The 25,897-nt window shown below is 37.5% G+C and overlaps 1 long non-coding RNA gene across 12 annotated transcripts in view; it reads right to left on the bottom strand.

The window, feature by feature from the left end:
- Nucleotides 1–7,790: 7,790 nt before the first annotated feature.
- The window catches only part of LOC122177081, a 79,407-nt gene continuing 61,300 nt past the window's right edge, over nt 7,791–25,897 (bottom strand). For 10 of the 12 annotated variants that reach the window (XR_006177943.1, XR_006177951.1, XR_006177942.1 and 7 more), the window contains one exon: nt 19,254–19,888. This is a non-coding gene — a long non-coding RNA (uncharacterized LOC122177081). Of the gene's footprint in view, nt 7,889–13,380; nt 14,139–19,253; nt 19,889–25,897 lie in introns of those variants that run through there. The other 2 variants (XR_006177940.1, XR_006177947.1) reach the window with 2 other exon arrangements.

The following is a 25,897-nucleotide window of genomic DNA, read 5'->3' as shown; positions in this document are numbered from 1 at the left end:
GAGAAATTATTTCTTTTTCTAAGAATTGAGTCTTGTTCTTGAGAGACAGAAACTGCAGACTCAGAGTCTGAGCTGATCCGGATGATTCTGGATACTCAGCATCCTGGATCTACTGAAAAGCGTAGGGAAGAATAAAACCTAAACAAAACAAAATGTCTCAAACTAGCACCACATTGAACAATAAAACTTGTGAGGTTACTGTACAAAGTATGCTCCAGCAGGAATTGTGGGGAGATGTGAACGTATGTAGTCATGAACATATGGGGAAAAGTGGGGCTTACTGCAATGCAGTCTCCAAACAATAGCATTTTTGTGGGCTCAATCCTCAAAACCTGCTGGGCACGGTAGGCAAAAGTGTTTATACTGATTTCTCGGGAAGAAGAAAACTGTCAGTTCTTCAGAGGGCTGAGCCACATATTCAAACTGAATACTCAAGACAGCCAGGAGCTCCAGCCAGAAATGCTGTCTGCATGTTAGACATGATGAGAGCTTAGGTATCTAGACCTTGAGCATGAAGTCTGTGGTGAGTCCCAAGAAGGCAATGAAATTCATGAAAATCATCCTGGAGATCTGCTCTGGGTTCAACTTCAACTCTGTCAACCTGGGTAACACAAGTTTTCTAAGATACCTTGAATGATTGTAGACAATTAAGGGATAGGAGCCAAATTTGAGACCTTTGTTTATTCCTTTCATCAGTAAAATGCGCAACATGTCTTAGAAGGATAACATCAGCAGAGAGTCTGCATCTTACAAAAGCCTTGTTTGCTAGTATGCTTTAGAAGTGGAGCTTTTAATAATCCTGAGCCTATCAGCCTTCACAAGTTGTAGGAGGAACGAATCAGATGTCCCTAAAATATGAACTTAGAGGATAAAACAAAATTTTGAAGACCTCGAAACAAGCAGTAAAAACTGCATTCTTAGTCTTGTATTTCAAAATCCAGTTCAGTTTGCTGGACTGGGTTCAATATTTACAAGGTACAGTATCTCTGAGAAATAAAGGAGGATTCATGAATCAGGAACCCCACAGACAAGCTTACAGAATCACAGAATCAAACAAACACCAAGGTTGGGAAAGACCTACAAAATCATCCAGTCCAACCATCCACCTATCACCAGTAGTTCTCACTAAACCATGTCCCTTAATACAACATCCAAACATTTCTTGTACACCTCCAGGATTGGTGAATCCACCACCTCCCTGGACAGCCCATTCCACTGCCACTATTTCAGAGAACTTAGTTCTCAATTATGCTGTCTCACCTTTATAAATCAGTGGAATATTATGCACTCTACATCTGCCGAAATCAGATTTTGTCCTTTGTAAATAATATTATAATTTTTTTGAAGCTAGTCTATAATCTTTCCATTATTTAGAACAAGAGCAAGATTACTGCATTAAACTTTATGTTACATTCACTGAATTGATAGATATGCAGAATGTGCATAATCTGAAATAGAAACTTCTGCATGAGAGCAGAAGGGTACAGTGGGAACTCTCCTAAGCATTTAAGTTAGGAAACAGTATGATGATATGAATGGTTGAAAACTTACGGGCTGTAGAAATAAACACTGGGCACGTACAAATCCTATTTTCAGAAATGTTTTGTGACTTAGTCCACTGATGTTTGTAAAGAATTTGTGTTATCCTAGAGTATCAGAGATAAAGGAATGCAAAACATTACAGTTAAATGTCAGATACAGATGAAACACAGAACAAATATAACACAGAAGATTTGCCCTATACTTGCCCTTCTATAACCAGCCCCGTATTTGTGGAAATTTTTATTATTCTTATTAGTATACATGTGGAAGCTTTCTTCAACAGTGTTTATTTGCAAAGCATATACAGCTTATAAGTCCTAAAGCTTAGAAAAACATCAGAGAGCAAAACTGCAACACTGAATTCATGGCTTTTGATAAAAAAAATTTTAACTATACAGCACAAGGTCTTCAAGTACATAGAGTATATCAGATGCATCCTCTTAAAAAATAGCAGTATATTATAAACAAATGCAGCTGTGTTTGGAGCCCCTTCTGAGCTGCATATGAAGTCTATAAAGCAACCATCTTTCACTTCTTGAAAATTACAATGCTAATTAAAAACTGCCTGGTTGATGCCTGGTTGTATTAATAAATAAGGAAGACTTTATTCCACTGAAATGGTTTCTGAGAGATGGCATATATACTCTTGCACAACAGGATCCAGATAGAAGACTCTGAAGTTATTGTCTGTCTTTCCAGTGCTTCTTTGTTGTTACTTCCAAGATTTTCTTTCCAGTTCAGGACCTTGCAACTTCTAAAACTTTTCAGCAGCATTTTAAAGATAAACAGATTGATTCCAGATTGTCTGCCAGTCATACTATATCCTGTGTTAAAACGGATTATATATGGATGAGAAGAGTTTCAGGTAGAACCTAAAGCACATATGGTCAACATATCCTGTATTCAAAGGAAATAAAAATTCAAAATTCAGTAAAACACTTTTACCTTTTGAATTCTCTTTGCTTCAACTGCACACCCTCCCTCCTTGAAGAACCATGACATAATTATTTTTACCTGCCGTTTCCTATGAAGAAAAATATTCATTTTGAATGTGGAAACTGATGCTCTCTGGTGTTGTTGTTGCGGATATTTATTAGGTGTCTCATCTCTCAGTCCTAACCAGACAGCCCTACTCCTCAGAAATTTACCTGAAAACATCAGTACAGCCTGTTGGGTATAAGACATTACAGCTTTGCCAAAGCATCTGATCTTGAAATTGTGATTCATTCCTGACAATGCCATCATGTCCTCTCCAGCTCACTGCTGTCCATTCAGATTGTGCAAGAGGCCAATCTCTGACATACAAGTTTTATAATTGCTTTTCTTAAACTGATATGTTTATTTGTATGATGATATAGTAGGTATAAGGCACTTCAGATTTTAAATAGCATTTTATCCAAAGTGATATTTTTTAAACTAGTGATTTTCCACTACCTCCTATAAATTTGAAAACTCACAGACATGTCAAGCAGCATTAACTCTTTATTCACTGATATGCAGGGATAAAAGTGATGGTGATAAGGAAGCCTATCATTTCACAAGAAAAGCAACAGTGAAGTGACTATTTACCCTATCAAAGAATCAAGGCACCTTCTGCCTGATAACTAGGGCCATAATCCTACTTCTTTAACTAAAAATCCTTCACTGTGACCAGATGAGCTTATCTTTGACAATTTAAACCATGGTTACACAGTTTGTAAACCACCATCAGGTTGATGATAAAGGCAACAAATATTATGATTATAACATCTGCAATAATTGATACTTTTGGGGGGGAATGAATGAAAAACAAAAATCTTCCAAGCAAAAGTTCACAAAGTTCATTCCAGAAAATGTGTATGAGGCTGAACTGCTTCCTCACATGGAAAAGGTTCATCCACATTTTGTCCATATGTTTGCACACTTGTTTTGCTAAAGCAAATGATATCATTTACCTATAGCAAGATGAAGCTCTGTTGTATGACAAACAGCTGCTTTTGTGTTAAGTCATCCCTCTCCTCTTTGAATGTATTCGTGTTGTTCTGAGCCTTCTCCTAACTGTAGTGTTTCATATATATGAATTTAGCCCCTTCAGAAAGCCTGAGAGCCATGCTCCTTGCCTAAACAACAGAGTTGGACCTCTTCTGTGAGAAGAAGTTTGCTTCGAAGATTTCATCAAAAATGGTTCTGAGTGCAACAGTTCATTGTAGTCACCATCTCTCCAGAAGACTGAAAGAAAACAACAAAATATAGACAGTTCTGGGGGCTAACTTTTATCTTTTCACAAAAGTCTCTGTCTGTAGGAAAAGCACATTTTTTTCTGGAGCTGTTTGGTTAGCATTTCAGTTGCCTACTGTGATTGTTGAATTCAGTTACTACTGACTAGTGAGACTTTACTGCCAGTCAGTTCATTTCAACCTGAAGAACACTGGCTTTGTCTTCCTGTTTTGCATTTTTGTTTTTCCACTGCTTTTTGCCAGTGTAGCTGAAGTGAACATGGCCACCTTTGTTTAGCTGCTTCTGTTTGCCAAGGAGTTATCTCAGTATACCAAGTCCCCAGTATTTTCATATTGGAATCTGTGATAATGTCACTGAAACTGTGAGAATAGCATTCAAAAATTGGATATCACTGCAAAAACACAGACTTCACTAGCCATGGTTTTTATAGGCCTTATAAAAACAACAGATTTTTATTAAATATGTTTGAATAACAATAGAATAAATGTTGAAGAATTGTGGTATTTGGACTATCTGATGTTTCCCATAGCATTAGTAAAAGTGGACTAAGATTTAGGCCTTTGCACGACTGAATAACATATTCAGGGTTCCCAGCACATTGACTGTATATCATTGAAATGTTCATTTTTATTTTCCAAGGCTGAAAACTGAACACAGAGTTCCCAAAAGACAACTTTTTGAACTCTGAACTGTGTGACTCAGGAAAAAGATCTGAAATACAGAGCCAAGACAACATGTTATGTTCTGTTGGGCTTTTTTTCTGCTCTCTCTCAATTGTCAATCATCCTGTTCTCCAGAAATTTCCAAATATAGCATTATTTTGTCTAGTACCCACCATCTTTTGGCCAACGAGACAAATTCCTCTCCTTGTAGCAACGCTAATGTGGAATGCGATCTTGGAATGTGTTATCAAGTCTCTACCTCATTCTTTTAAGTTAACCTTTGTGCACACACCAGAATTCAACTAAGTCACTGACAGAGCAATTAAAACCTTTTCACATAGGTTGAAAGATATCCCATATGTATGGATGTTTGAAAACACATGCTCTTTGGCGCAGTATCTCTGCATGATGTTTGCTCTCTGCTAGCATATGTATGAACTGGAGCCAAATTTTTCCACAGTTACTAATAACGTCAAATGCTCCAGATTTCAGATGCCCAACTTGAGGCAATTAAAGGTGAGTAAGTCCTTGTCTAAGAAATTATCATGAGCTCAGCCTCAAAATGAACACCCTAATATTGTTTTAGTTCCTTGTAACTACTGAACCCTTGGCTGCACCTGGTGTGCAATTCTGGGGCCTCTTCTAGAGGAGAGAAGAGGACAGAAAGAGAAGCAAATGCCAACTCTTCTGTCTTTCTGAGAAATGAACGCTGGTGCGCAGATACCTTCACTGCCCTACTCCCATTGAGGAATGGCTTACATAAGCTTCATGTCCCCTGTTGTCCTGACTTGTCCTTTCCTCTCTGTGTTATGGAGGTTGGTGAAATTCTTCAACAGCTTCTTGAGTAGAGCTCACCTGTCATCTCCTCAACCCTTATCCTATAAGGTTTGGCATATCTTCAACTCTCCCAGGCTTCCATAAACGAATCACAGAAAAAAATGGTTTGCAGGGTATGTTCTATTTTTATATTAGGTATTGAAAAAATGTATATATTTTGGAAATTAGGTATTTTAAAATGAGAAAATTTAATATTTGGGCTTACTCTAAAGACATTTTTTAACAGCTGTTTTCTGTCTTTTAATAATGGCAACTGTAGTGCAACGGAAGGGAAACGTCAAGTATTTGGGGGATGTAGAAAGATAGAAAGATAAAAGAAAAGAAAAAAAAAAAAGGATTTTTTTCTAAAGTGTGATGCCTTTGAAAGCAAGGCTAGTCTCAGAGGCTAAATATTTTCTCCATAAATATTTCCAGCCATGGTTATGCTCTAAGAAAGTACTGGTTACATAATATTAGTTAATTGACTTAGTTAACATTAGTTAAAATACTGACTAATACTTGCTCCTTCAGTAGAGATGATTGAGTAATTCATATTGACACAAACTAATAGGTTTTCAAAGACAACACAAGAAAGAAGTTTCTTTCTTGGCTTTGTTTGTTTTCCTCTGTTTTGAGAATATCTTGCTTGTTTGTTTGTCTGCTTTAATTGGATCATTATACATATCAGATTTGGAGAACAGTCACTGAGCCAACCACACAAACAAACCTCTTCAAGAAAGGCTGGGTAGAAAGTACTTAGTGGTGGGTTTGTGAGAGTCCTCATCCTCCAGCACACATTCACCTCAAAATCGACTCACTATCTCAGTTCCTGTTTCTGTGCCCTTAGATCAGAAGAGATTGTTAACTCAAGGTCTTATAACAACAACGTATTTTTAATAAAGTGATGCATATTCTGACATGGTAGAGAAGAAGGAAATTAAGCAGAGAGGAATCTCTTTGTGTCATTTGTGCTGGGTTGATAGCAGCAATGAACCACAGATATTTCAGACAAAAAGGTTCGTATCTCTTACATTAGCTCTTGCATCCTCAGCTGGAAGAATGTCTAACGTGTTATTCCTGAAATTACAATTTCTTTAAAAAACATTAAACTGCCCAATGTTCTCTGAAGCTTAAACTTTGCTAGTACTTCTTAAGATAATCCTGGCTGGAAAAGTGTTTGACAATACTTGTCTGCTGCTGCTGGTAATGGATCAGTTTGAAGGGAAGACCAGTTTTTATAAAGGTCACATTTCTTGACCATGACACCTTCAGCTAGAAAAATCTTTCCTTCCCAGGACTTTAAACAATCTTGGGGAAGAAAATCCAGAGAGAACATACTAGAGCAACTTTGGTTTGCTCACTGTCATGAAAGATGGCAAATACCACAGACTATAGTATCAAAGAAGATAAGAAAAGTTTTTAATATATTTTTGAAAAACAACAAAGAAAATCTTAAATATAAAAAGACAGAAATGAGTCTTGAAAGCTATCCACTGAGTTCAAAACATTTTTTTTCTGGAAACGTGGCTAGTCTACTTTCATTCTTAAAAGAAGGTTTGAAAGACCTTTCTACAAAAAAGTTACTTTTGCATTAACAATTTATTGAGTCAAGAGCTTTCCATCACAAACAAGTGTCTATATTTGCTATACCTGTTGGAATCCAAAAGAATAATACAGGTGATACCTTTGAAACTGAAATGTGCTTATTAGCACTGTCTCACAAAGCCAGTGACTGTTGTTAGTATGAAATGACAGTGTATGGCTCAACTGCACATATTCCACTGCTGTCAAATTACTCAGTATAAATACATCAGGCAAAATGGGCACCCAGCTAAGTGAATTCTTTGCTGATAGGAGTTTCACTGCCTGTTATTTTTGTATTTTTTGCAACATGATCCAAAGCTTATTAAAATCTGCAGAAATGCACCCCTCAATTTCCATCCAACCTCAAGAGTCTTCAAAATTGGGGGGATTCAAGGAGATATATAAGATCAGGTCCCGGTAGCAGTAAAGAAAATTACAATAATTAATCTTTTCAGTCACCTACCTAATATGGCAAGAGGTAGGCAATTGATTATTACTTCCTTCCAGGATAAAACTACACTGCAAACGGTCAGTATATTTATGACCCTTTCCTGACTAAAAAAGTAAAATTGTACTTGTCATATCTCTTTACAATTGCAATTTAACAAAAAAAATCTGCGTGTTTACAGAGCATTCCTTCTTGAAGGAGAATAAATGTGCTTCTTTGTAAACAATGCACGTTAGATTCCTGTTAGGTTAAAGGAAAGTAAATAAGAGACACGGACTTCGCTCATAAGTATAAACTCTGCATTAAGTTAGAAGAAAGCCTCAAAGCTCCCATTTAGCCTGAAATGATTGTAATGCTGTTCTAACATGACCACAGAATATCTTTTCAGTAGCTTTTATTGCTTAAGCAGTCACTATACTGAAGATAATTTTCTCCACTTTACCTAGAATTAATCAAAACAACACAAATCTGTCAGTTTTGAACCTCATATAAATATACATAAAAATACATAGACTGACAAAATGTTCTTATGGTGGCTTCTTGTGGTTTTTGGGCTGTTGTAGAGCTGTGAAGAGACTTCATTCTCTTTCTCTCCCATTGAAATTATTTCCTTTGTTCTCTAACAAAAGAAAAAAAAAGTCACCTGTAAACCTTGACATTTTTTGGAGAATGGAATTCTTGTTTTCTGTCAAGCCCTTTTTCTCCATCAGTTTGTACCTAAATCAGTGAGTTTTTCTATTAACTAAAGGTAACTCAAATAACATCTCTTTGAACCAGGTACTAAATAATAAGGTAACCTTAAAGAACACTCAGTAAGATTGCACTGGCTACAATTAAAAGTTGACCAGTTAAAAGTACAGAGCAGAAATGCAGAGAGCTTTAAAGAACAATAAAAGAACAATTTGTAAGTGTTGTTTTGAAACATGTAAATAGTGCTGCCAGTCGGTGAGGATTTTTTTCATTTCATACATTTACGTTTTCCAACTGCAGTTTTAGAACATTTCACTGCATGCTACTATCAATCATCCTTAGCCTAGAAATGTACTGTACATTAGTAATGCTTAATTGGCATATTTAAAGTAAATAGCTACTTAGTTTTGCTGCAAAATCTTTGGAACAATTTTATGATACCACATGGCATTGTTTGTTCCAAGAGCAAATATTCAAGTCTTGAATGTTAACTCTGATAGGAGACAATTAGAAGTATTGAAGTACTCAGCTTTCCAGGCTACTGTACAACTAAATATAGGTCGTTGGGATACTGCCTGCCAATTAAACAAATTTCTCATTCTCAGTGCTTAAAAAATGATTTTGGAATTAATGAGGAAGAGTTGATGCAAAAAGAAGAAAAAAAAAAGGGGAAGGGAGGGGGGCTATCCAGCAGAAAAGATGAAATAAACATATATAAAATATCAGTAAAAAATATACAAAGAAGAAAAAAGGAAGCAGGGAGAGTGAGCAGGAGAGCAGGAGCAGGCCAGCTCAGCATCACAGACTTGCAAGTGAAATATGCCTCCTGATTTTCTGCTGGTGTGCTCCTTGTCAGGTATAAATGTTCCATTCCATATGCATTTTCAGTATTTTCTGCCTTTTATTCTGCAAAACTCCCAGAGAGGCAGAATGCTATAAACAAGCAATGTGGGATGAATTTCTCAGAGCATATATCCAGTCCACCACCTCTCACGACTCACATCTTGGCCTGACTCTCCTGCAAGATGGCTTATAGGTCCTGCTGTAGATCTCCTGCCTCCCTCCTGAGCAGAATCCCTGCAGCTCTCATGCATGCTCAGCAGCACTGGCATGGGTGCACAGCAAGCGCAGAGATGTGCACTGCTGGCAAACCGTGGATGGCACTCTCAGTACTAAGTGGTACGTGATGTTTCATTTATAGTTGCCAGCTGGCTAATAGTAGCCAAATGTTTGTTGCAAAGAGCGAGTGAGAGAGAAAAATAGCCATATCCTTTGGCACAGAGAATAGTAATAATCCTCCTCCAGAACAGGCTGGCAGTGCTCGAGCCAGAGCCATCTTTTCAACTCTGAGACACTATTAGATTCTCCATCCTTCTCTTCTAAATTCTGTAGCAGATTGTTTGGGCTAGAGATAGATGGAGACAAGAGGTCCCATCTGGTACCAGTTCCTCTTTCTTCTCTATAATAGCTCTAGGTCTTTTCACAGTTCATATAGCGGAGGCGAAGAGTTGGAGAGGGGAGGGAGTGCCCCCAGGTACTCTGCAGGTCCATCATCTTTTTCTTTTTCTCTTGCATTTCCTTTCTTCCCATTTTCTGCAGATAGGCAAGAGGCAACAAGCTGTTGCTCTCTGGTGTTCACGGCTCTATAATTCAGACCTGTCAATAGTTTCCAGGCTTGCTGCATTACTTCAGGGGGAACACACTACACTACAAGGGGCTAGACAAAGCTGAAGTGAAAAATAAGTTCCACAGCCAGGGATTAAATTTCACATGATTTTTCTGTTTTTCCCACCCTTCCAAGACTAGGTGCCTTATTTTTTCACAAAACCTAGAAAAAATATTTTCATTATTTTATATTTTCAAGTCTTCTTTTTTCAAGTAACTGACTCCACAGAGGACCAACCCACATTCCCACCACCTCAATCTCAAGCCCAGGTTCTGTCAGCTTCTCCTGCTTTGTTGCACAAACAGGACTTTGTTGTGCAAGTCTCCCTTTCTATACCAAGTATTTTCCATAAGCAGAAGGGATGGAGCAGATCTGAAAGATGTCTGTAAATATTTCAGAACTCTATCTTCCATTTCTGGTCTGGAGCAGATATTCGTCAGTCCTAGACAAATCTGGAGTCCCATTCACATTGTATACTGTCATTCAGAGATGACAGCTCACAAGAAATGTTCTGGTGAGGGCAGCAAGGTGTGGTCTACCCAGCTTTGCTGGAAATCATGAGCCTAGAATAAGTATCATCCAGCAAAGAGCAGCCACAGCAGTGAGAATATCTCAGATTTTTATCTTAGGTTTTCCAGATGAACCCACAAAAACTTCTAGATGTACACTGCTTTTTTAGGTTCAGTATTCTCTTTTTCTATTTCCTTCATTCCAATGGGTTGAAATGATTCTACTGTTCATAGGAAGAGTCTAGACTGAGAATTAGGCAAATTGAACAGCAGACAATTTGTTGGTCCAGAGCTGCTGCTTCCTTGTGCAAGATCTAGGTCTCCAGACCAGAGAAAAGGAGAGGGAGGGGCTGCACTGTTTCACAGCCTCCTTCTTTTTGTTTCTTTTTAAAACTGCTTTGTGTGATGGGGAAAAAATGTAAGAACCTATTTAATGTGGCAGAATTTAATTACAGCAAGGCATGGTTTCACTATGATTTCTTTAACAGTTAATATTGTGCACTAATTATTCATAAAGGACCTGAGACTCACTTAGATACATTTAAATTAAAAGATGAAAGACTGGGAACATATTTTATGAAGAGGAAATCTGAAACTATATCCTTCTCTCATGATGTTTTCCTTGGAAAATAGAAATTTAAATTATTTATAAGCTCTATAACAAATATTTTGGAAGAGCAAATCATTGTTGCAGTAAGAAAGGAAACAGAAGAGAAACAAATACAATTATGTTACAATTCAAGAAAATAATCTGATAGATGCTGAGTACATCCTGAGTAAACCTGAATGCCCTAAGGTTTATTGGCATGGATGGAACTAAAAGTTGCTTACTGCACTGAAAGATCAAAATCCAAAAATATACCAAAACAAAATGTTTTGATCTAGAGATGGCAAAAGTTTTACACTGAACTCTCGATAGCTTCCTTTAATCAAGCGTTCAGCTGCATCTGCTATTATGAAAAAGTTTGAGGATGACTCCAATTTCTGATATTAAGTGTAAGCTTTTTTGTTTTCTTGGCTACTGTAGGTGTGGGAAAAGCACGTCCTTTATTTTCAACATGCATGGGATTACACTTATCAAAACCCTGGAGAAAGATGAGAAGTAATAAATCTACTGATAACAGTGTTTGATAGTGGTGAGAAACTAGCAAGTTAAATATCATATAAGCTGAGCAAGAGAAAGGAATGAATCCACATCCATCCTTCAAGGGTGACTTAAAATCTAAACCAGTTCTCTGATTCTTAGGCACTTCTCCAGTACTTTTAATATTCCATTAAACTTAACCAATCTGACATGGTTGAGAATATTTTTGAAGTGAGAAAGCTATCTATTGATTATTAAGTCTGCTGTAATGCTGTAACCCACAGAGACAAAACATTGCTGGGAAACAATAAGAGCTGGAGGGCACCTGGCTTGCACAGAGGAAGAAGGAGGAGTACTGTGCCTTCTGCTGCTATCTGGTTTAAATTGACCACTTAAAAGCAAGGCTTGATACATGCTTTGTTGGAAGGAGTGGTGAAAGAACTCTGCAGAGACTGAAGAAGGTGAAAAACAAGAATAAACCTCTCTAATGTTCAAAGAGTATGAATGTGCTGAAACTGGCATGGTAAATATAACTCAAAAGATTTTCAAGATGTCTGAAAGATGATCTTCTATCAATATTTAGTGGTCCAGACAAAACTGAACCAGAATCTTGTTTTCCAAACAATAGTTAATTATGAGAAACTTGTTGGAAAAATTACTTTCTTTTCAGTCACCCCAAATTCGTACATCAGTTTTTTATGCCCCTCCAAATTGGGAAAAAATAGAAATTATATTTTTTCTTATGATTTATGCATGATTATGTAAATTGACATAACATGTTGATACCAAAGCAAATAGTTAAAATTCAGGATTTTGAAGTAACTTCTAGCAAATTTTAAGAGCCATTCAGATCAAAATAAGCATGTGTTCCACCCCAGAAGTTTGTTACTGTGGAGCTGATATTTTTAATAATTTTTAATAATATTTAATATCTATGGTCTTTTTTTTTTGTTTTTCCTCTCCATTGCTCATTGTGAAATGCACATGATCAATGCCCTGAAATTCCCACTGATGTGAAGTGTGCTGGAGTAGGCTAAATTGCAGAAAAGGGCACTCATAGGAGGTGCACAACGCAGGAGTACAATTGTCTAAACTGCTCCTAATTGCTCAGCAGATAGAGTGAAGCTATCTTTCAATGCACACAAACACATTTTAGCTCTAACACATCTGATCTCTTCTTGCCTCCAGCCTCTGTCAGAGAAATTTGCTAACTATATCCCATGGGAAAAGTCACATGAATTTGACTCAACTCCAGCTCTGACAACTGGGATTCCCTGCAGTCGCAATTGCTGTCGCTCAAGTCCGGCTCCGTGTCTGCCCTGAAGAAAAGATTCACATCTTGCTGGGGAAGTATGAAAATTGCTGACTGATTAAGTCTGAACCTTAAATGGTATCCAGAGAGCTGGTTAGCAATGCAAAGTGAATGATAATGCATACATCAAATGTGTGTGCGGTTGCCCCACAATTGGAGATGGACAGTAAAGAGTAGAGTGGAAATACGGGTTTCCAGTGTCAGAGAATTGGTACTTCCACAGATTAACTGCCTTTTTCTATACCATGTTTTATTTATTTCCCTGTTTAGAAGCACTACAGCAAGTTGTGCTGGTGAAATACCAGGGAGTTCTGTTGGACTAGGCTACAACTAGTCTGACATTTTCTGTGATGCACTGATGAATGCAAGTCAACTATTATGGTAAAAGGAAAATTAGGGGGAAATCTAATTCACTCCTAGGAGTGGTCCATACAGTAGATTTCAGACAGGTGAAAGATTAACTTCATAAAAAGTCACTGTATTTCTCTGAAAAACCTCATATTTCATTCTGATGTGGTACTCACCTAGTACTGCCTAACCTTTATTGGTTGGTTATGGTTTTTTAGTTAAATTATAGGTGAGTCCTCAGCATTTCACTGTGTCTACCACATGGCACTTCTATTAACTGTGTTTCAAAATCCAGTTTCTATAATGCGTAGGTTTGTAGATCCTTCCAGACCTCAGTTGTGTAACATCAGCCCTTAAGTGACTCTACAGACTCTCTGTCTGGTGCAGCTGTTTGTTAGGATCGTTGGGATTTCAAATGTCTTTCTGTAATAAAGGGAAGAATTAAAGGGGAAAAAAATAAAAAAATAAAAACCCTTGGCCTAATTAAGAAGAGTGAACTAGATTTAATGATGAACAATTTATTGCCAATTAATAGAGCTCATACATGGTAGCCAGGAGCTAGATAATTTATCATTAAAAGAATCTCCATTACACGTAAAATCCCTTTTCTCCTGATACAGCTAGCAACTGCACTTCACAATTACCATTTTCATAAGACTGATTCACCAGCAAACGAAGCTGTATTTCACAGAGCAGCAGCAAAAGTTGTAGGTGCTGCAAATGCTTAAATATCCAGGTTTACAGTTCTCAGAGTGTATGTACTTCACTCCATGCTTCTGTGCAGTCGTGACCTTGATTCTGAAGTCTTCATGGTTCAGTCACTAATAACTTCTTTATCCTTCTGGGAAGCTCCTTTAAAATGCTTTTAGTTAACACTGTCAATAAAATATATGGTCAGAAAGCAGTCAGTGAACACCCAAGAATGCCCCGGCTGTTTCAGCATGCTGTGCTGACACAAGAGGGAAAACACGACTCCAAGGATAAAAGTGACGACCTTCAGCAAGCTGGTGGGAGCTGCAATTCAGGGTAGATTATGACCAGAATTAGTTTGATTTCTTGTTATTACCTTTGTGAGTCAGAAACGGAGAAATCTATGCTCTCCGTAATGCTTGTCAAGGTTATGCAGATGTATCAGCAGAACTGACTTCAAGACTGCAAGGATGTCTGTTGGCAGACTTTTTGGTGATTCATCAGATGGCACTATTCCCAATGAGCTGTAGTCATGATGTCCCAGTGTGGTGTTCTGACTTAAGCTCCAGTCTGAATTATTGTATTCATGTTAAGGTTGTTCTGAAAGTAATGCCTCCTATTTATTTCCATGGAAACTACAACAGCTACAGAGAGCATAGTAACACTGTTTGGTAGATCATGTTCTCAGGTACAGAACACTCATTTTTCAACATAGTCACCACCATTAGCTATGCATTTTCTTCAGTGATGTAAAAGAGACTCCATGCCACACTTGTGAAAATCTGGCAGGAATGGATTCTCTGGCTGTGTTCTGTGCATTTATATTCATAAGACAAAATCTGTTGAAGATGGAAAGCCAAAGCATTAACTCACTGTACAGTGTACTGTCCTCATGAATGGAAAATGAAAACATATGAAGCTTGTCTGGGGAAAGAAACAATGAAGGGAGTAGCTTTCTTACCTATCCTTAAACAAGAAGAAGAAAACTAAAGTAATTCCTAGCTGGGAAATCTACAAATCCTTTGGGATTTGTTGAGATTGGAATAGATCTCTCACTGTAAGGCAGCTTGCAGCTCCAACACATTTTCCAGCATGGTTTCTCCAGGCATTGTTACTCTTCCTGAAGGAGGAAATTTTACTCTGTATTTCAGTCACCTAAGTAAAGCAAAGCTAAAAGCTACATTTTGCCTTATGTGGCCTTAAGAGGCAATGCTGAGGACAATAGCACAAAAGCTGAGCTTAACACAGTCAAGCAAATTCTGCAAAAGTGACCCAGTGCCATAAAAGAACAGTGGGAACATTTGCAGAAGTATATGAAGAAGGCAGATGGGAGGTGGAAATAGAGTCTCATGTAGATAGAAAAGCTAGCTAAAGAGTGCTTTTCGTCCCATCTGATGGAAGGAGTGAAAGATGTCATCAACAGTGTACTTTCTTGGTGCTCGGTATTACTGGGAAGTCAAACTCAGACCCTCCCTTGTGGAGTTCTCCAGGTTGAGAATGTCCACATTCCTTCTTGAACAAAGCAGGGTCCTTCAGATTGCCTTTATGACCCAATCCAGAGCTCTTTATCTCATAATGCTTGCATTATCAGGGCAGTACAAACAATAGACTTTTAAGAAAGATCTTCAGACATCAGAAATGTCATATTTCTATCAGTTTTTTGGCATTTATAAGGAAGTTTACAACACTAAATTGTATTTTTTAAATATTTTCCACCCCAAATATTCAATAGAGAAGAAAAAAAAAACAAAACCATTTCTTTTCTTCACATAAGACCTCTTTAAAAAATGAATATATCTGTCAACAGAATGCAAGGTGTTTTTCAGAAGGTAAAAATTCTAACTTCCTCTGTTATACAGTACTAGCAGAATATGCATGTTAGCAGACTAACATAATCAGAGATAATTAATCTCATCAAGGTAATAATGAGACAAACAGCTGCATTGATCTGTGCAGAGATGACTGATGCAACAAACGAGGTGAACACAGGTCACTCACAAAAACACACAGACAACAGTGGGACAAGAAAATTCAGATCTGGAAATATTATCTGAATCTAAATTTCCAAACAGACTGCATTTTCCCCTTTCCTCTGCATTTAAAGATCTCACTCTTTTAATATATAATTTTACAATAATTTATGAAAATGGAAAGCAGTGTAGAATGCAATCAATCATTCATGCTTCTGAATGAAAACCCAGAAATAGCAATGCTGTTCTGCAACTCTGTCAAGAACTGCTGCTGACATCATGTTCGTCCTGCCATCCTGATGAACTTTTTGCCTCATCAGCAACTAAAATAAGCTCTTACTTCACAAAAGCTTTACATTTAATTGTGGGTTTCAGCCATTTATAGGAAGGGAGGGAGGAAACATATTACAAGACTATGTTAATTCTTTCCTTTGATCCAGTTCAACATTGTCTTCAATATCAATGAGAAATTATAATGCATAAATAATAATAGACAATTTAAAGAAAAATACTGACAAATAATAAAAAAAAAGTGTCTCAAAATAATGTATGTTTCCCTGTAAATAATAATAGTAATAATAATAATAATAATAATAATAGTTAGAATTAGAATTAGAATTAAAATTAGAATTTCAAAAAAATACCATTGTTTTCCCAAACTAGAACTATTCTTTTGGGAAAGTTCAATTGTGACTGATATTTTCAATTTGGATTTTTTTTTTTAATTCGAATGAGATCAAAGAGAATTACTGTATATGAAACTAGTTAGCATTATAACAAACAACACGTGATAAAAGCCCCAAAATAAAAATTTCATTTTTTTCCTTTTTTTCACCAGAAAAAAACGAAAATCTTCCATTTTGTTTTAATTCAATTATTTATCTTTTTTTATTTTCCTATTTCTGCTACCATCAAGAAATTGATATTTATTCAGTTTTATGATTAATGAGAAAGTGTGATCCTACTAAGCTCCCCAGAAGAAACCTAACAAAGGAAACAAAATTTTGAAGAACATCTCTAACAGTTGCAGGAAAAGATCTACTGCAGGAGCAAAGAGATGAGTGAATACAGAAGCCACATTAATCCAGTTGATGGCAAGCTGGCATGGACAGGCCACAGCTACGTCTGCCTTTTGCATATGGCAGTGAAACAAATGCTGAGGAAGAGACTTTCCACATGTTCACATTTCTCTATCAAAACCCAGACTGTAAGACTCATGGGCGCCTTACATAACATCATAAAGGGAGAAGATGGCATAGTGATACCCTTCACGAGCAAAATCTTCTTGAATAGTGGAACAAAGTACAACCTTACCAAGCACTGCACTGTGAGACAGGTACATCATCTGTCAAGTAAATGAGACAAACCATAATGGTATTTCATGATTTTGGAGAAACAGAGGCTCAGGGCAGACCTTATCACTCTCTACAACTTGCTGAAAGGAGGTTGTGGTGAAGTGGGAGTTGGTGTCTTCTCCCATGTAACTAGAGATAGGACAAGATGGAATGGTCTCAAGTTGTGCCCAAGGGGGGTCAGGTTGGGTATTTGGGTATTTCTTCTCTTAAAGAGTGGTCAAGACTGCAATGGGCTGCCCAAGGAAGTGGTTGAGTCATTATCCCCAGAGGTGTTCAAGAAAATTTCAGATGCTGTACTGAGGGATAAGGTTTATTGGGAAATATTTGTGATAGGTGGATGGTTAGACTGGATGATCTTGGAGGTTTTTTCCAGCTTTGGTGATTCTATGATTTGCCATGTTAGAGAGGGGTGTAATTTGCTGATAGCCCAAACCTAGGTTGCTTTAAACTTCTCTTAATTCTCTTTTAAGCTCAAAATACCCTCTGTCCAGTGTGAATGCATGGATCCAACCTCAAAATACAGTGAGCTTCTTAAACAATAGGGCTCTGTTTTTTAATATCCTAATAATTTTAGTATCCTGTCAGTCTGAAGCTAGTGAAGTTTCCTTTGGCAGGGACTTGTTCTGAATCAAGCCCTACAAGTGAGGGAAAAAATCATAGCCTTCACAGTTTGAGAAAAAGCTGTGTGCCTGAGAAGTAAGTGTGCCCACATCTTGAGAAATGCTGTAATCCTTTTGCTAAGATTCAAGATGCTTCATTTCACTTTAGAAAATCTACCACTGGATAAATTATACTTATATAAACAAAATTTTTTTTTGTTTGCATTCCTGCCTATTACTATTGATCCTGTTCATTCACAATTTTCAAATTCTCTTAGTTGAGTAAATTGCTTTCAACAGACTAAATTTTCCTGATATTTCTTCTACTCTATAGAGATTTGGCAGATCAATTTTTCATAAGTTCGGTGTCTTGCCCTAACTGATTTCCAACTCCATATATTAGATTAGTGAACACCAGAAAAAGAAACATTCAAAAAACTCTTTTGTTGATGCACTCAGTTTAGGAGGTTGACAGAATAAAGATGTGATACAAACTTCAAGTCTTACTCTGTCAAAAAAAGCAAATGTAGCTGCTTTTGATGAAAAGTTTCATTATGTGATTGCATAGAAAAAGTGATTATTTTGAGATAATTCTTGAATAAATGAAGCTCTGTCTTCTAAGGAAAGAACAAAATAATTTGGGGAATATTATAGTTTTTATTTGCTTATTTATTTCTAATTAAATATTAGCTCACTAAATCTCAGATCTACATATGTAAATAGAATTAGCAGAAAACTCATTTTTAAATAGATCAGCTTCTTTGTAAATTGTTCAGGCCACAAATCTTTGGGCAGAAACCTCTGAAGTTTTCTAAACTTATGTCTTAATTTCAGCTGGAATGGAATTGTTTTCTTCAGAGTGTCTGGTATGATGCTATGCTTTGGTTCTAGGAGAAAAATAATGTTGATAACACATTGATATTTATAGTTGCTGCTAAGCAGTGCTGTACAGAGTCAAGGCCATTCTCAGTGAAAGGCCAAAGGAGCTGGGAGTGAAAACAATTAGGAAAGTTGTCTTAAACTGGCCAAAGGTGTATTCCATACCATATAACATCATGAAAAAGGAGTTTTGAAAGGAATGAGTGTTCAACTTTTTCTCTTCCGCTGCTGGACCCACTTCCACTAGCTGGGCATCAGTTGGTGAGTGATGAGCAATTGTTTGGACGTGTTTAAGGCCAGGTTGGACGGGGTCTTGGGCAACCTGATCTGAATGTGTATGTTTGGTGGCCCTGCTAGGCAGGGGGGTTGGAACTACATGATCCTTGGGGTCCCTTCCAACCCGGGTGATTCTGTGATTCTGTGATTCTGTGATTCTGTTTGTGCATCGTTTGCTACATAGATTGATGTGTATATATACCTACATGTATATTATCATAACTATTATTGCTTTCCTTTTCTCTATCTTAGTAAATAGCTATATCTCAACTCTCTAGTTTGATTTTGTTGTTATTGTTGTTTTTTATCCTCTCCCACATCCCACTGGGAAGGGAAGGAGTAAGCAAATGGCTGTGTGTGGCACAGCCACCTGGCAGATTATACTACAACAACTTCAATGACTTATTCGAAGTCAGTGAGAGAGAGAAGAAGCAAGCAACTGCATTTTAACTGGCAAATTATAGAAAGAAAAAATCTATTTTTCTGGATTTTGACAGGAAATTTTCTCTATCTCATTTTACATTTTCCAAAGGTGGAAAAAAAGTAACCTTCCTACTAATTCTAACTATAGTTTTATCTCTCCAGGAGATAAGAAAGATACTGAATGATTTGGAGACAAGAAGGTATATTCCCTTTACTTAAAAAATAAATTGTAACAGAAAAAGGTTCTCTACCACAGAGCAGTGCAACTGAAGCTAGGATCTGAATAGTATAAATTTCTGCCCATGCTTTCTTCTCTAGCACTAACATTAAACATGTGACACACATATGACACAGTGGCCCTGGAGAAAGTGTATCTTGCAGCACTCCATGATCACGGAGAAAATCAGAATGCAATATAGTAAAAGCTATGAAGTGAACAGCCACTAATAGAGCTTGAATACCCACCCCCAGAAGAGTTATATTGGAACCAAAGAGATACTGAAGCCATCATATCATAATGAGCATCTGGTCTGCTTCCTTGATCCTCTTTATGAAAGTCTGGAAATCAAACAGGCTGAGACAATAAAACCCCTTGTTTCATCAGCTTCTGTATAGGAAAGCTGAAACCTTTCAACGTGGAATAGAATAATGAACAGATCAAAGGGTGACCTGTTAGGAGCAGGATAGGGATACAAGACATGTATCATGCGGATGAAGTCTCGCCATGTAAACTTTCACTGCAATGTGGTGTTGTGAACTGGCCTGCTGCATTACATGAGTTTCAGAGGAAGCTTTTGATCTGCATCAACAGTGGCCATCTGTAAAACAAACAAAAAGATTAAAAAATAGAATTATGCTTATTTTTCTATAAAATTCATGCTTGGCAAGCATCTGTTCCTGAACTCACCCAAATTTCTTTGCATAGATCTGCAGAGAGCTGTGAATTAATGTGAATCACAGTATGGCCTGGGTTGAAAAGGACCACAATGATCATCAAGTTTCAACCCCCCTGCTATGTGCAGAGTCACCAAGCACCAGACCAGGCTGCCCAGAGCCACATCCAGCCTGGTCTTGAATGCCTCCAGGGATGGGGCATCCACAACCTCCTTGGGCAACTTGTTCCAGTGCGTCAGTGTCCTCTGCATGAAAAACTTTCTCCTAATGTCTAAACTGAACCTCCCCTGTCTCAGTTTAAAACCACTTCCCGTTGTCCTATCACTATCCACCCTCATGAACAACCATTCCCCCTCCTGTTTATACACTCCCTTCAAGTACTGGAAGGCCACAATGAGGTCTCCTTGGAGCCTTCTCTTCTCCAAGCTAAACAAACTTATGAAAGCAATTATTGTATTCCAACATTATCTTTTAGTCCTAAGAAGGAATTAAGAGTCACTGACAGTAATGTTGTGTTGCTCTATGGATAGAAGCAGAAGGCTGTGATTCCTAATTCCACCAGTCTTCCAGGAGGTTCACAGACAACACTGGCTAGATGTTGCGCAGTGAAACCTGTACAGCAGGAATGTCTCAGCTGCCAGAGAGGCTGGCACCTCCAGTTTCTTTAACCTTATATTCATTCAAATTGGAAATAACAAAGTGTTGCTTTGGATGCTCAAAATGTTCAGGTCTTGCTTTGGACCCTGTGAATGCTCAGGATGTTCAGGTTATGACTGGATGACTTATAGAATTTCTTCAATATATTGGAATTATCCAATAGAGACTAAAATATTCAGTGCAGTCTGATAGCCTTGTATGAGCATTCTTCTCAATTTTAATACACACTGTCCAATGGAAGAACGGAAAAATAATGCAGTCAATTCCTGACCTACCCAGTTCCTTGGTCTGCCATTTGAGACTCTAATATCTGGCTCTTTGCAAAATAATCCTAATTCTGGGACTACCATCCACATCTGCTTCGACTAAACTGAAAACCTCTCTAAGAACCGATGAGGCGTACACAGTGGATCTAATTAAATTCCTATGCCATTTCCTTTGAAATTGGCAAACTGCAGTTCTTATCTTGTATTCATTCATCCCCAGTGGTGGTGCTGTTATTTTAGCAGGAGTGTACTTAAGCAGTAAGACAGGGCAGCATAACAGCCATGCTGAGATTGAGCCATATATTGAATTGCTAGATTGAAAACTGAAGACCAGGTACACCAGACAGCTGAGAAGTTGTTGTGTTTTTTTGAAAAATGTTGAAGTGCCTGAAGGAGATTTTAAATTAGCCCTGTGTCAGTGCTCTGCAAAGTTGAACTCCTAGAGAAGAATGAAACTGTATAGCATGATATTAAGATATGTCATACCAACGTGAGAATCTGAATACAGGAGGCTACCCTGACTGCTAGCAAAGGTACATTCAGTCCATCACCTACACTCCAGCAGTGACAGGAGTTATGTACAGGCATATAATAAGTAGATGTTTACATAGCTTCCTCTGTATGCCCACAGCTTCAACGGGTTGCGGTTCACTGACTTCCCGATTGAAATATCATGTCTTTGTGACCAATGATACTGGTTTTAAAGGCCCTTACAATGCGTGTGTATAATAAACACGCTCTAAAGTATCTGTTTTAGACAAAGAGATCATTGACATTACAAGAGAAATCAGGTTTAATTATATTTTTTGTCTATGAAAAGAGCAAAGAACCCCGTGCTCACTTTTCCTCTAGAGATCATGAGGAGAATTTCAGTGCTGACTATGCACTGTGAGTATATCACTAATTTATAATCATATCATCATAAACAAATTGTTTATTTTTAATGAACTCAATATCCTAGAGCCAGCAGATGTATCTGTGTAATTTTATTTTTCAAGAGGAAAGGGCAAAAATAGGGCAAAAATTGTAATTTTGCTGTGCAAAATACAACTCAGGATGAGTCTTTTGCTTTCTTCCCCAAGTAAACAGATGTGAACACAGCCAATTTTTCTAACAGCAGAAGCATAGCCATGGCTGTTCTATTATCTATTGCTCATGAATCCAGGTGCCTCTTGAGGACAACCTGCTACTATTGATTCTCTTGCTTTGGATTATTTGTTTTAAAATTCTATCAGGTAATTTTGCAGTGATCTGTATAAAACTGTGAACTGCTTTTTTATAATCTCAAGAGGCCACGGATTGAAATTTATTGAATACCATTCATAAGCAGCTGTCACCTGTTTTGAATGCTCTTAGAGCATCACTAAAGTAACCAGTAAATTATCTAACCATGTGTATAAATGTATGACCTGTAAAGCAAACACTGTATAATAAGGAGTCATATATATATATTTCTGCATAAATTCACATGGCAGCCAACAACTAGGAAATCAGTTTAAGAGAAAAAATCTACACCATAAAATTTCTAGGGCTGGCAAGCCTGAAATTTTCAATTTTGCAGTTCTTGTTCAAGTCACTTCAAAATTTCCACTTCAGTTTCATGCTCTGTAAAATGAACTTTGCAAGAATATTCTATGGATTCTTTATTTTATATGTATTAGGCTCTGAAACCCTAATTTTGGCTAGTTAAGCATTATTAAGTGTGGATAAATATATTTGCCTCCGAAAATATTAGTAGGTACCCTCGAATATTCTAACAGAATAAAGAAAACTTCCCCTGCTATTTTGCCTGGAATACTATTTTGTCTATGCTTAGAGGGTCTTTCTATAAGCTTTCTATAAGCTAGACCACAAGTTCTTCAAGTTTTGAGAGTCTTACTCTGCTTTCAGTAAATTCAATGATTGATTTCACTGTGAACACACTGCTGAGCATTTTTGAGAATTCAGCTTTGGAAAATAGAATCTAATTGAAATCCTTATAAGGAGAAAATAACAACTGTGCAGTCATGCAGCCATCTCACATAAGGATTGGTTGTTATTGTTTGCAGCATCATGTGGAATCCCACTGCAAGGAGATATTTGCCAGCAGCCTTTGCTTTGTGTCAGCCATGTTTGAGGTATTCTACATACCTTCTTCTGCTATGGAGGATTTGCATATACATAAGGAATCCAACTCATTGTGACTGGTTTCAACAGTCTGACTCTATGCAGCCAAATTTGGTGAACTTAGTATTAAATGCCTTAAAAGCAAATGAGCTACAATGATGTAAGTTAATGATTAAAAATAGTTATATAATTAGCCTCAGTTTTCACAAAATGCATGCAAACTACATGCAGATCTCAGTGTTTTAGATAACACCTTACCTAGAGAGAGACAAAATAATGCAGAACTTGTAAAGGGCTCTGTTCTTTTAATAAGAATGTTGTTGAGTACTGAAATATTCTTGGTGTGTTATTCTACTTCTGGCAGAAAAACACAGTTTCTTGGCTGGATTCCCAAATATTAAGTTAGAAAACACTTGACACTGTGTGTGACTGGACTCAATTTCAGCACAGTATAAAAGTATTCAAGGACTTATTTTTAGGTTTGCCATATTAATAAAGTAACAACATTTCAAGCATGAACAGCAATATCTGTCCCATCTAGAAAGGCTTCTGTATCAATTACTAGACTGCATAGAGAAGGTTTTGCCTAGTTCCGTTAAACCTCAATTTCAATAAATAAGTTGAGTAATTATTAATTAAACTACTTGGCACAGCTTCAAAAGGTCAAACACTGACCGAGCTCTGAGCTTCCAGGAGTAGAGTTTAAACGTCAGAATAATTATAAAAGCTTCCAATATCCAATCTATTAAAAATATATTAAATAAATATTATACAAAAGGACAGAAGGAGCTCCCAATAATTACTACCATAATTTTGTTCTGGTTGATCTCTCCCTCTTTGTCACTCACTACCTTCAGACACTTCTAGTAATTTTACCAAGCAGTATCAGAAAGCTTCATCAATCCAGATGTACTGCAACATGGAAAGAAATGAGGAGGCAAAGGCTGGAAAAGACTCCAAGAACTGGTGAAGTTTACACTCATATGGGACTGGAACTAGTGCAGAAGCATCTGTGAGGGCCTGGAACTCTGAAGATTCTCCATGATACTCAATAACAGCCTCATGGGGCAACTCAGCAAAATGACTTCTAGCACTCCATCACTGGGGAGTGGGGGGAGGGGGGGTTGGAGGTATTTGGTGCGTGTCTTGGATCATGAGGAAAGCAGGATTAGACCTAGGAATGCTTTTAAGAGGTCTCTTCTGGAGACTATGAAGAAAAAAATTTCCTAGAGCAGATACCATTGTTACAGATTTTTCCAAACTTTTTGTTGTAACATTGACAAGGCACCTTTGTCCCACACTTTTTGAAGACTTCTCCCCTCCACCCCCTAACCCTCCCCCCAAAAAAAAGGAAATCAAGTAACTCTTGTTTCTTTATAGGTGCCTCAACTAAAATGCAATTTTTTCTTTAGCAGTGTTGATAGGCAATTTCCCCATCTCTGTAGAAATGAACATCTATGGCCACAAAATACATACAGTTCCTAGAGATGTTGCCAAAAGTCAAAAGTGCTCAGCATCTCCCAGGAAAGCTTAATGCCACTGAATCCTTCTTTTCATGTCAGTTATGCCTTAATTCACCGTGCACTAATTTAAAGTATAAATATCTTTGAGCTCCGATTTCTAATCATGTAAATGAATCAGTGTCCTGGGGAATGCAGTATTCCTTCTTTTCACTTGCACTTTTACCACTGTATATCTATTATTTTACCCAAAATGGTTATAATGTTAATAGAGGCAAAACATGAAATATTGAATCAGAACAAACAATGTATGTCCCTTGCTTTGAGGGTAAGAAATATTTTTCTTAGTTATATTACAACATACTTCTCTGTTTTATGCAGTCACTTTGAAATAATTTCTTCCAAACAAAATCAATTTCCAATATCTGCCACTGTCTCCTAGTTACATCCTAGTTTAATGGAGCTTGGGATGCTGATATCCTATGGACATTTATGACCTTCCACCCCACTTGAGTGCTATGTATTGTGTTCCTAAAAATTTAAGATTGTATGAGGAGAGCATTTATTTTTCATTCAAGGCTTTGTAGCAGCAGAGAATTATTCTGACAGTATATCAATTTAAATAAACAAACAAACACACACACAAAAAAATTCTTCCAAAGAAAAGAAGCTTGTATGTGTGTGCCTGTTCACAAGGAATATCTGGGAAGGGAGGACTCCAATGAGCCTCCTGCACGCAGCTATGTCATTTACTGTCCAAACATGAGGTCTGCATCCTATTGCTTTATACGCATCTCTGCCCTTCTCTGAAAGGATTTATGGACGTGTCCTATTGTTTCCTTTGCTCCAGAAGAACAATGATGCTGGTTTTCAGATGTTTGGAGGAAATGCTGCATGCATGGCATCCAAGACCTCTGGGGATCTGACGCACATTTGTTTTAATATTGGTAGTGTGTTCCCCATTATCTTAGTCACTCTGCAAAAAAAGGAAAAACTTGTTCCACAGCTTTCAGGGATAACATAAATCTCACATCTCCACAGAATATCACTGGTTTAGAAGTTGGACTTTAAGGGAGGAGGAAACAGCAGGTCAGGTTGTGGAGAAGAAAATATACCCTGATGCTAACTGGCAGGTCCCTCCAGCTACAAAGCTCCTGCAAGAACCACCACATCTACCTCCTGAACTATGCAAAGGCAAAATAGTAGCACTCGTATTGCTGAAATTATGTAGGTGTTTATCCACTGGGGAAAAGAAATATTAAAAAGTGGAGAATTGTGCCTGTAGCTGTCTGCCCTTGGCTGAAGGTGTGCGTGTCCACGCAGAGCACTGCTGCTGCAGCAGCTGGACTGCAGCATCCACCTCACACTGGAGTAACACTTCATTAAAAAACATGGAAAATGCTCAAAATATTTCCATACCTCACAGCCTGTATCTGGTAAATTG

This window comes from Lagopus leucura, unplaced genomic scaffold (assembly GCF_019238085.1).
Source record: "Lagopus leucura isolate 7727_CA_CO unplaced genomic scaffold, USGS_WTPT01 Super-Scaffold_810, whole genome shotgun sequence".
NCBI lineage: Eukaryota > Metazoa > Chordata > Aves > Galliformes > Phasianidae > Lagopus > Lagopus leucura.
Note: the sequence above shows the minus strand (reverse complement) of the source record. Positions and strands in the feature narration are given on the sequence as shown.